Here is an 11919-nt window from a genome sequence, read left to right as displayed (position 1 = left end):
TGTGAGACTTGTCCGCCGAAAGCATATTCAGTAGTTAGGGTGAAATTATTCAGTTTCAAAATGAAGTAATGTCTATAGACGATGATGTTCGCGATGCGACACCTAACCAATTATACTTTCTGCCGTCGTAGCTCACATGGATGCCATTGACCTAACTAATAGTGACCAAGAAGCGGCCTCCTTGACTTGTCCTATATGAAGCAGGATATTTTTCCATAGCTATGTAGAAGATAAACGGAAGTGCGCTATTGTATTTTCTGATAATTTAAGCCACTCAGTCACACTCTGCGCTCCTAAGCAAACGTGCCAATTGGACCCGTGTAAAGGGCCAAAGGTAAACGTGTATTTAGATACATATGTCTGTTTTCTATGTATTTTGCATATGCGTGTATGGATTATGTAAAAAATAGCTCAACTTTAATTCTTCGAAGTGTAGTTCGGAAATTGGCAACGAACGCTTTTTACTTCCAGATATTTCAAATGGCACAGACGCCATTCGTAATTGAAAAAAAAAAAAGCAGTGCCAGTATTTAATACTCCCAGTGTCGATACGACGACATCCGTTCGCTACCTACAAATGCTACCAACCAAAATCAACAGCACCTTGTTCGGGATATATCGTCAGTAACGTTGCTTTTGTTCAGCCGAAAGCTTCCTCTAACGTTTTTCAATAACGATCCCCTAGTTCACCATTTTTACCAATTTAAACGTATATTTTCAGATTGACAGCATACAAGTCATTCAGCCCTATTTACGTACTTCACCTCCGATGAAGTCGAATAATTTGGCGGACTGCTATACGCTTTATAAAGGTCTTGAAAGTACCACTATTTTTTGTTTCGTTTTAGAAGCTTCAGTATCGAACCACGGAGTATTCATATGAAGATCTGGACAGATCTCAACCGCCGACAGAACTACTACGGATTTACTTTATGTACAGGTTTTTCAAAGTGATGACAAGCATTGAATGCAGAAATACTAGACAATTGTTGTAGCTCGTTGACTTAAATTCTCCAAAAGGTATCAGATATTTAGTTATGTTTACTTGCTGCCGCACGACGGCCAACAGAATAGAGCCATGCACTGTCTGTAACCAAAATGTCATTTTAAAGAGCGTATATTTAATACTTCAATGTATAGAACCAACAAAGCCTTGTGGCCGATTAAAAAAACACCCTAAAAGATTTTGTCTTCTACGAACGTTTTCTCGTCGAAGTGCCCGTACATTTAGCGCGCTGGTGTTAATATGATTAGAAATAAAAACAAATATATCTTTGTTGTGAATACTAGGAGATTACAGTGCCCTCTAATCTCGAATCAACAATATTCTTCGAACTTGGGCGTGGGTGTTCGTTCTCTATAGCACTTCACAACTCAGACATGGTAAGATCTAACTTATCTAATCTGAGACGATTGAATCTGTCAGCCATCCATTTTAATAGACCATAAATTCAAAAGCCCAGAAGTTAACATTTGAGCTATAAAAGGAGAACTTGTAGCCTGTTTTGCAGAAACCAGTTTTCATATTACGTTGGTCTGATGACCATTCCATCTGTAGGTTCACACTTCCCCAGTATAACTTGCGTGACAAAATTGGTTATGATTAAGACAGGATTATGTCGGGAGCTAGAGTCATCTATCAGATTGACAGATGCAGAAATCAAGAGATCAAGCGACCTCTTTACGACTTCCTATTGGTTTCATCGTTATCAGCAGTTACATGTATTACTCGATTTTTACGTGTGGTCCTAGATACGTTTATAGAAACATTCAGGGAGTACCGGTTGAGTTCCTAAATTCTTGGGTTCCCCATAACTGTGTACTTGTTGCTAGGTTAAGGCAATGACTTTTAGTGCCGAAATGATTTTTAGAGACGCAGTCAGTGGTGTTCGTTGTGACGTTTTGTGGGACGCAGTTTTCCAAGTTTTCTGCTTCTCAGCCCCATACTCCGTACAGAGCACGCTACAGGTGTGATGAAGCATCTGATGCCTTTTACAAATGTCCAATAAAAATGGAACCGAACAGCCGGGCCGCTTTACCTGTATCATCCGGTCATTTTTTGTACGAAAAGACAAACGAAGTGCGTTTGACTCTAAATCGTTAATCACTCGGATGCAGCCTCCGTGTAGAAGTCGATTTATGGCAGATTTATCTACAATAAAATTTAGAGTATCAGTAGATAGCTGCGCTCGCATTCATTATTAGATTACGTTATATATTCAAAAATAAAACTTATTTTTTTGCCAACACTACGAAAGATCAAGTATTTAATGCTTTGTTGCATTTCATTTACAGTGCGCTCAGGCCATGTTACGACCTTACCAGACAATCACACACGATGGCAGACGAGTCCTACTACTAATTATCTGTCACCGTCTGTAGTGGGTAACACATTTGCTTGTTTATTAAAACCCAGACAAGGACACACTTCATTTCGTGCTGGTCGAACGCGTAACGGCGTTCAACCAGCATGAAATGAACGATGTAAAATTCGAAACAAAGGGGTACTACTTTATCTATTTGTACCTAGTTTCTTCACTCGCTGCAATACAGCTGTATGGCAAGGTTAGTCGACAGTCATAGTATATATATCGAGCATCGGTTTTTGCTATACGTCCTTCAGCGTACAATGGAAACAGTGAGGTTTCCATTGAAAATCTGTCGAAGCTTGGAAAAGCAATCGGTATATTTTGTAATATCGTTTTTTAAGGATCTAGTAGCGCCCTCTAGTAGGCTGGAAATTAAGTTACTACACAGATGTTTCGACGAGTACCTATTTCTATTCTTTGTAAGTATATGCGGTATTAGAAGAGTTTGTCGTATGTACAAGTATAGTACGTGCATATAGATGAATATTTTCCGAAGGTATCGTCGCTGGCGTCGATCGCTCGTGGTGTGTATTTATGTATGCGATGATTGATTGAAAACGTGCACTCCTTAAAACTTGAGTTTGCTTTCACGTTTTAAATACTCAGCTTCTCCATCGTCTACAAAGCTTGACAGAGTTTGCAATTTCATCTACAGTATGGATATTGTGTGCAATTCTTGGTACACTGTGTAAAATTTCAATAAAATGAATAAACCCGCAAGCACCCTAAGTAACCAGTGTCATGTAAGCAGTCGTGGAGATCTTATTCGTTCAGAGTGTATGTTCAGGTGTTCGTAATCGTATTCCCTCGAGTAAGTATTTGGTTATAGAAATAGGCTAAATTTCAAAGCGTCAGCGTCGACTGGATAAAGCTAGAACTGACCGCCATTGTAGTTTGTAAAATGAAGTAATATAAAAAACAACTTGACTACCATGAATGTTTCAATATGTTTCAGCCAATTTATTATACATAAAAGTATGTTGTTTCTATTTTAAAGCCGAGCCACTGAAAAATCTAACAGTCAAACATCCTAGCCGAGATATTACGGAAAGTATTTATAATTAATCGGCAACTAGATGATTTGGAAGGAGTTACTATTACTAGATAGATCCGAAAGAAGATAATTATCAGATTATTACTCAGGTTTCGCCACAAGCACTTTCAAACTGAGAATACTTATGCACGAATATTAAGATTACAAATGGGTGGGACCTTCTTGAAGCATAGAGCTCTCTCATAGTGTGGCGAGCAATGGCGAAATTCACAAACATCCTGATCGTAGGCTCAGAAAATCAAAGACCCTATCATAACGTAAACTGCTTCAACAGGAAATGTAAAGTTACGTCGATGTTGAAAAAGGTATGACAGCATAGTATCAATTGCGTGTTCTGGACGGTGATTGCAAAAATAGCCAGATGCGAAAGCCAGCTCAAAAATTACCACCATCAATTTGAATAACCACTCGAAGCGTTTCTATTATCATCTACTGTGATAATTCTGCGATGCCATTAGTGATGCAGCTGACAGCCAGGCATTGTCTAGCCGATTACGGTACAAAGACACGTAGGAAAATAACTATTTTCAGATGACGGGGTAAAATTCCACAACTTAAGCCGTAACAGATCATGTGCCATGTACAGACATACTAATAGCTATAAAAGATAGTGTGGGCGGTTCCCTGGTTCGATTCTGGGAATGGCTCCTTGATACCAATGGGCTTCGATGGGTCTACTTGAAGGTAATTTTTGAATAGGCTTATTTCATCTTCGACGACCCGACGTCGTTTTTCTGGGTTGTTGAATTTAAGCCTGGCGACACAGACTGTATGAATTGTTTAAGCAACGAATGTAAGGGGCACCAATTTTCCTATAGGTCTAGTTGTACTACGGAATGTTGTATTTAGCCCATGGTTCCGTTCACTGGGACTTTTTCATTCTCTCTTCGTGCACCGTCAACAAAAAGGTTTTTGTTCTAATCCGAAACATGTAAGAGGACGCCATTATCTTCTGTGCGGTCGAGTGAGGCCGAGCAACTGGGTAAATTCTAAGTTGCCGATACCTTCGTCATCAATCGTTTTTCGGAACCGGCATAACTTATCACTCTCGCTTTAGCTTGTAGCAACAAGCAAATATCACATTTTAGTAACTATTACAGTTTGATGCAAACAGGCAAAGTAACTTGTACGAGGTATCGAAAGGAGTAGATTCTCAATGAAACTTTTATTACCTAGGTAACACTTAACATCGTAACTAGTCTTGTACACGTATGCACAGTTTGAAAAACAGTATAATTTTATCAATTTTATATGTCTACCGATAAATTTGTATATATGCCCAGCTGTAGCGTATCTGGCAGAATATATTACCAGTAATGGATTGATGTTTTAGACTATATGTGAGAAAGGGTTCCTTGAAGGTATGTTGACCAAGTATTAGTTGATGTAGCGCCCTTTGATTTACTTCTGTATGTCGCGTTAACGGCACGGTTTCACCGATCACTCAATTAGTATCTCTTTTGTTAGGTGCATTTTTATTTCGAATCACTAATTTTTCTATCTGAGGAGGTTTGTAGCTTTCCCTATGGACGTGAAGTAACAGAAACACCGTTTGCAACTTCGGTCCGTAGCAACGATGTCCCTTTTGAAACGATACGGTTTATTTTCATCGCGACGAATGTCTTATCGCTGGAAACGGCTGTGGTACCCCTCAGTTACTACACGTTTAACGAACTTCTAGTCCTTCACTTGTCCTGTTTTACGCTATATTCTTATGTCTAGCTGGTCCATCGTTATACTAGAATTACACAATGTGTTACAATTACACAAAAGTACGAACAGTATTCTACAGATAGCGAAGTTCGACAACATTCGGGCAAGCCGTCTACCTTTCATCTGACAATAATAGGTGGAAGCAAACTACTGGAATCCAGTACGCACCTGGCATGTAAAGCAAAGTATATAAGATCTCGTGTTTTACGTTCAAAACAGTCTCTTTATTTTGAACGTAATTGAAATAGACGTACAACGTCGTCCGATCAAAGAAAGCCTTTGATCCGTGTCGCATATAGTGAATGCGCCCATCTGGTTTCAGCAATTAATCATAACGTGCCGAAGAGGTATCACTTCAAATTACTGAAAAACGCAAAACCATGTGAAGTTTAAGTCCCCTGTAACATAGACAATGTGTACTCAAAACGGATGGAGCGAACGTATGAAAAGTACTGTCGCACGATTATAGGGCTCATATAGTCTAACTGCTAACAACGTTTAGGACCAATAAATAATGCAGAAGTTGTCTTAATCGAAAGAACATTCACTAAAACATCGTCAGGAGGTACTCACGTAAAGCTCCGCGTCCTCCATCCCACTGTAGCGCAATTTGTCAAGGCCATACGTGCAGATCTATATGTGTAATCAGGTGCTGATCAGAGCCCACAAGATCGTGCTAAATTGGAGCAGTTACTGCAAATATTGAACTATTGGCAACTATAGAAGCCTATCGTTCTACTAAATATTCAGACCGGCCACAGGCAACTGCAAGGCTTGTAGCACGAAAAAAAAAATATAGTCACGAGTAGTTGTCACAGTTGGATATCAAGCGACAGATTTAGAAGCAAAGGACCCGTTGCTCTATCAGTAAATGGATAAACGGCGTGGGGCTAAAAACAGATGAAATAAATTTTTACTCGATTTTTATTTGTGCTATTATGTATCAGACAACATTTGATTCACACGGCAATATATGGTAGACAGCTCCCTTTAACGTGTCCATTCATCTTCACCGTATTCTAAAAAGTGCTATGCCATAGAGCAGCTAGTGCCTCCATCTGTTTTGATTTTTCATCGGTTGTTATCAAGGGTGACCCAGATAGATATCAATTAACATTGTATTGTAACAACTCCTCCATGTTATATACTGAGAAAAGCTCTGTATCTGTTAGAATGCTCCGTACATAAAACTAATTGAAATATATATTGCTTTTGTGTCTGGGACGGAAAGTATGACTATCTGTTAACGACTAGAGTACCCGTTAGTACGCAATAATAAAATATGAACGGCAAATGCATGCATCGAATAAGCCCAGAAAGAGTAGAAGTACTTTAGTATTAGTAGTGCCAGTAGATTGAATCGTTGTATGCTATATACAATATGGCGACGGAGCCGAGCAAATTACTGCAGACCTTGCTTCTTCACTTCAATGAAAGGGACCTCGTTGAAGCTCGAACGTGAAGCGTGGGATTTATGTCAATTATAAAGGACATCGCTTGCCTTACGTGCATCTCGTGCACAGCTTAGAAACGCGTCTTTGATCGCCTATTCGGCCTATAAGAATTACCGTTCAAACAAAAACCGTGAGTACAGATCGTTCCTTAGAGAAGTGCATGGGCATATTTACTCGATACCGTTCAGTATGTTCTGTTTGCTTACTTGATCTTTTCTAGCAAGGGAATCGAGTCCAAGTGACATATAGTTGAAAATATACTATTGTATTTTTTATTACATGAAAAGAAAATTCTTTTTTGACATGTTTGCTTATGCAAGCCACACACGGTAGTAGCGCACCTTAACGGCCAAAGGCCGACTCGCTCGATGGTGTACCTCCCGATGAGGCTGCGGAGCTGGAAGTTGTCTTTAGCAGAACTTCAATTGAATTCTGTCAATTAGGACAGATTAGAGGAGGGACGACAAATATATTTAGCTGCGTTCGTTTCTTAGTTGAGGGATGAAATGTCACTATAAATTAGAGAATGAAGCGTTTATATATCACGTCATCGTTACAACTGGCTGTTGGTGCGCAACGTATATTTAGCTAACTAACTCCATTACCATTTTGTAGCCATTACTATTTGCACATAGATTATATCCTGTTTTATGGACCGCTTCGGGGAACGGTTCGTTATATATGAAGTACACAAGGCGGGGGTTCAGGAGATGCGTTCGGCTGACAACGAATGCGATCGGCAACAACACTACAGTGGCAATATTTGTATTTCTGATGATGCTGAAGTCGACCTATCAGACGTACACAGATGCTGTACATAGCAGCGTAGTATATGAACACGTCTATGCCGCAATTATCTGTGATCCCTGGTCACACATAGCATAATTTAGCCTATCATTAATCTTACTGCTCGATGTTCGGCTACGACCAGAGTTTGTCGAAACGTTGAAACAATAATGATCTGTAAAATATGCGTGACGGATAATAGAGGGAGGGAAGGAAGGATTCTCGTCACCCTTACCATAGTCCTACAGTGTCGAGTTTTGTTCTGCAATGGGAGTGATTTAGCTCGGTTCAGATCCTTTTTTTTGCTAATTGTCTTATTGAATTATAGCGAATACACTTCAGTCGTAAACGACACAGCAGAACTCATGAGACTGTAGTCGACCAGATAGAAATAGATAAACGTCCATTGGCTCTCAACGCAATGTCCCGCAGGTCCTGACGTAACTGGCCGGGATTCTTGGCGGACGTCGATTTTTCTCGTAAGTTATAATTCAGCGCGCCAATGATTTACTTTTATAGTGTAAAAAGAGAAAGAAACAATAAAACAAACCGCATATTCGAAAGTATACAAAAACACCTCAACAGATAGAAAATATCGCGAAAGTTCCCGTCGTTATGAAATTGTTTCATATGGAAAAGCGAGGAAAAAAAAGCTACTTCTGTGGAGAATGATCCAAAAAAAAAAAGGCAGTGTAGTAATGCGATTATCTCAGGTTCAAGTATCTGAACCGGCGATCGGACGCGTGTTAAATTTCTAGCAAAGAAACAATGCGACGTGAATCTGTGGTGTTTTATTGACTCGAACGTTAATTATTGCTTGATAAGCGAGCAGGAATTTTCCTCTGAAATTTATTGGGTCAGCAAAATGTGAAGACGATACGAACGTATTGAATGATCGGGATATGGAAGTGAGCTATGGAGTGAGTGGAAGGTCTGCGATCGCTTGTCCAATCTCAAGGTTAGTCTGTTAGACTGTTCTGGTCAAGGTTAGACTGTTCTGACAGATGCCTGTATCGGTAGATCTGAGGTGGGCAATATAAGGAAGGGACCATCTAAAGCAGGTAATATTTGTCCAGTAATATTTGTGTCACAAACACTCGTCCTGATATAAATTCTGTGGTATAAATTGCTAGCACAATTTGGAGAGGCGCCAGCCATACAGGACACAGAGGACCTATAACACTGCCATGTAACATTCGTTAACTATTCTTAGTTCGTATGTGGCATGACGGCGCCTACAGACGCATTTCTAATAAAACTCAAACTCTAAAATACAACCAGCTATCCACACTCAAGAGAAAATTATAGACAGATTATACGATGTTAACGTGCTCCGCTATTCGGGCCCTTAACCGAGCCGCTTATTTAAGTTACTGTAAAAGCATCTCTGCGCGACTATATTTATTTATAGACCTGAGATGTATAACTTACCGCTTCTTCTTGTCGTTCAATTCATATAAAAATAACTTTGTCGTCTTGTGGTGCATAGCTTCTAGCAGTATAATAGCCTGTTAGCGGTTCGGGTGAGATATAGCCTTGAGGATTGTAACGGATCATCGTTCCCTAGCAAACCGTTACTAGCAGTTACCACTTGATCATTACGTTATAATCAAAGTGACGTCGATAGCTTTGCCAATGTGTTCTAAAGCCACCCTGTGTAGTACTTTTTTTTTCTTTTTTAATTCCAATACCGGCTCTACCTATAAAGGGTACCGCTGTTCTGCAACGGTGATGATGGTAATCTGTAGCGGAACATCCTTGAAAGCCATTTCACTAACAAAAAAACACTTCACTTGTCCCTCTGTTTACAAAAATTATTGATTATTCATTCTATCCTTACGCAGTGAAATATTCTGTGGCTTGGTAAAGACGATACTTCTTACCTGTTTTACCCCATCAAACACACACAATATATACATAGATATATATCCAATCAAGGCTATGGAAAGAAAACGGTGTTAAGACAATAGCATATTACCTTGTAATATATATATAGAATATTGAAATACTCAAACGTAATTTATACATTTAGTTTTACAAATTTAAAATGCTGTCTGTTAAGTGTTAGCAAAAACCAAATTCGTTAAAGTGGCTATTTTCAAAGCAATGATGGAAATGAACAGATTAAAGATATCCGGAGGCCTGAAGCATTTCTGAAGTAGTTGAAATAATATGACGACCGTTATTTCGGGCGTTCTATTAAAGAAACAGATAACATGTTTGTATCGTATAACAAGTTATGCTTTACCTTCTAGAACTTTTTTTTCCAGATAACAGATATCAAGTAGCACCGTACTTAGTCGGGTTTTGTTTACTTATGTTGGTTTGTTAAGACAAATATTCGTCGTACCTCTGCGTTGGAAAGCTATGACAGCATATCATTCCTGAAAGTGCTACAAATAAATATATCTACTGTAAACGGGCGCGTCGATACAAGGAATGACCGTTATCAGAATCGTACGGAACGTAGCCAGCCAAACGTTTTTACCGTAATCAATCTGTATACATTTAATACGTTCAAACTTCCAGTATGAATATACTCACATCGCTATACGTAGCCGCTGTCGTAGCAGGCGTCCCCTGTCTGTATTCAGGTACGCGATGCTATATTTTGAAGGCCGATAATGTCGGTTGAAGACGGGAGTTGTAACGGTACTCGACGGGAGCACATTAGAATATTGAAGATGCTACGTTAATTATCTAGCCTCACCGATAGAGCTGCGAAAAACTTTGATCGTAATGTACATTTGGTTGAACGCTTTTTATAGCTACATACATACATATATATATATATATATATATATATATATATATATACATTGACAATTTATCGTTACTGGCACGTACGAGCGAATTTCACTCATAAAATACTAACTAACTAACAAGTGAGAAATCCATACGGAAAGAACAATGATAACGGAACAAACGCAGAAGGTAAATAAATCATAGAGACAAAATAAAGGCACGTATTTTGTTCGCAAAAAAAAACTTATTAATGCACAACAGCTGTACTAATTTTGAAGCTGTCTGGGTTCAGAATTTTCGTCTCGCTGCTGGATTCGTTCGCCCTCGCCTAATCGATCAATGTATTCAACACTTGGCAGTATAATGAACAGACACTCTGAAATATCGACGTCCAAAACCGAGGTTTGCACAAGCTAAATGCAGTTAGGCATCTCGAAAGTTGCGTATCGTTGTCAATACCAGGGGTACGATAAAAACAACAGATTTGTTTAATAAAAGGCGGTGATGGTGGGCGTTTTGAAGAAGAGATAAGCGTTTCAATTTGTATAAGTCAATTTGGGACTCATTATTGCTCTAGTGGATCTGCAAGCACGACAAAACATCGAAGTCGCTGAACAGTTCGTCGCGGAGCAACTTCCGATCGAAAGAGATGTTGGGATATAAAAGGTTACACAGAAGTTAGCAATACGTGCTCTTGAAACTTACTTTTCTGCTATAGAATATTGCCAACATCACAATGCTAAATCTGATACTTCAATCAGCTCTCGGCAGCAGTGCCGTAAGCTATTCAGCTACTTACAGATCGCTATATACATAGCACAATCCTACATTTATCTGTAGTAAAATTTACTTAATTGTGATAAAGCCTAATTCATTTAGTAGTTCACCACTTGGTAAACGTAATAAAAGAGTTATAGTTGAGCACAATATACCTGGCAAAGATCGCATTTTCTGAGCTCTTACCGATTGCAGGTCTCTATCTGAAAACTGTCCCTGTAAATCACCTTAGCAATGTTAGACTATTGTTTCATTGAACCCGAACTTACTGTATTCAACTTACTGAAAATGATAAGAACAACAAGTTATATAACGCGCAAGAGATTGGCTTGCGTCTTGGCAGTTCTACTGTTTTCGAAACGTAAGTTCAGTGCACTGTTTGCACTGAAATATTTATACTTGAAGTTCAAAAAAATATGGTACTCCTCTATTGAAGTCCATTGAGTCCCTATCGCGGAATGAAGTGCTAATTAGGCACTACTATCACAGTGCTGTCGATTGATTTGGTAGCTCAGAGCTTGGATCAAATATATGTAAACGGATTTTTGGCCTATTATTTAAATATACTTAAATTTAGACATAGCAGAATCTCTAGTTCTATAAAATAGCCCGTTTCATTAGCCCCTTTTGTTGCAATAGATGCCATTTCCATAGAAGCCTGTATACGAGTCAGCATAAGATCTGACGCTGTATTACTATTGCTATATTATTATAAATATAAGATGTACATCTTAAATAGGTGAAAGATATAACGACTGTATATAATGCGTGATACCGTCTCAGGGCGTTATGAATCTCACTGACTGAATGCGTTTCCTTATTTAGGGTGTGCCAGCGATAATGTAACTAACAGATAACAATACTCTTGTAATACAAATGTGCGAATGCAATGTAGTACAGCATACCCTCCGGTATTTAAGAAGAAAGAACGGGAGCAAATTTGCACATAGCACGATAAACACTATTGCTTTCGTAAGTGCAATTGCATCACTCAATAAAATAAAGCAATGGCCTGATGTCT

The sequence above is a fragment of the Varroa destructor genome, unplaced genomic scaffold (genome assembly GCF_002443255.2).
Source record: "Varroa destructor unplaced genomic scaffold, Vdes_3.0 BEIS01000005.1, whole genome shotgun sequence".
NCBI classification, from domain to species: Eukaryota; Metazoa; Arthropoda; class Arachnida; order Mesostigmata; family Varroidae; genus Varroa; species Varroa destructor.
This window is presented reverse-complemented; position numbering follows the sequence as displayed.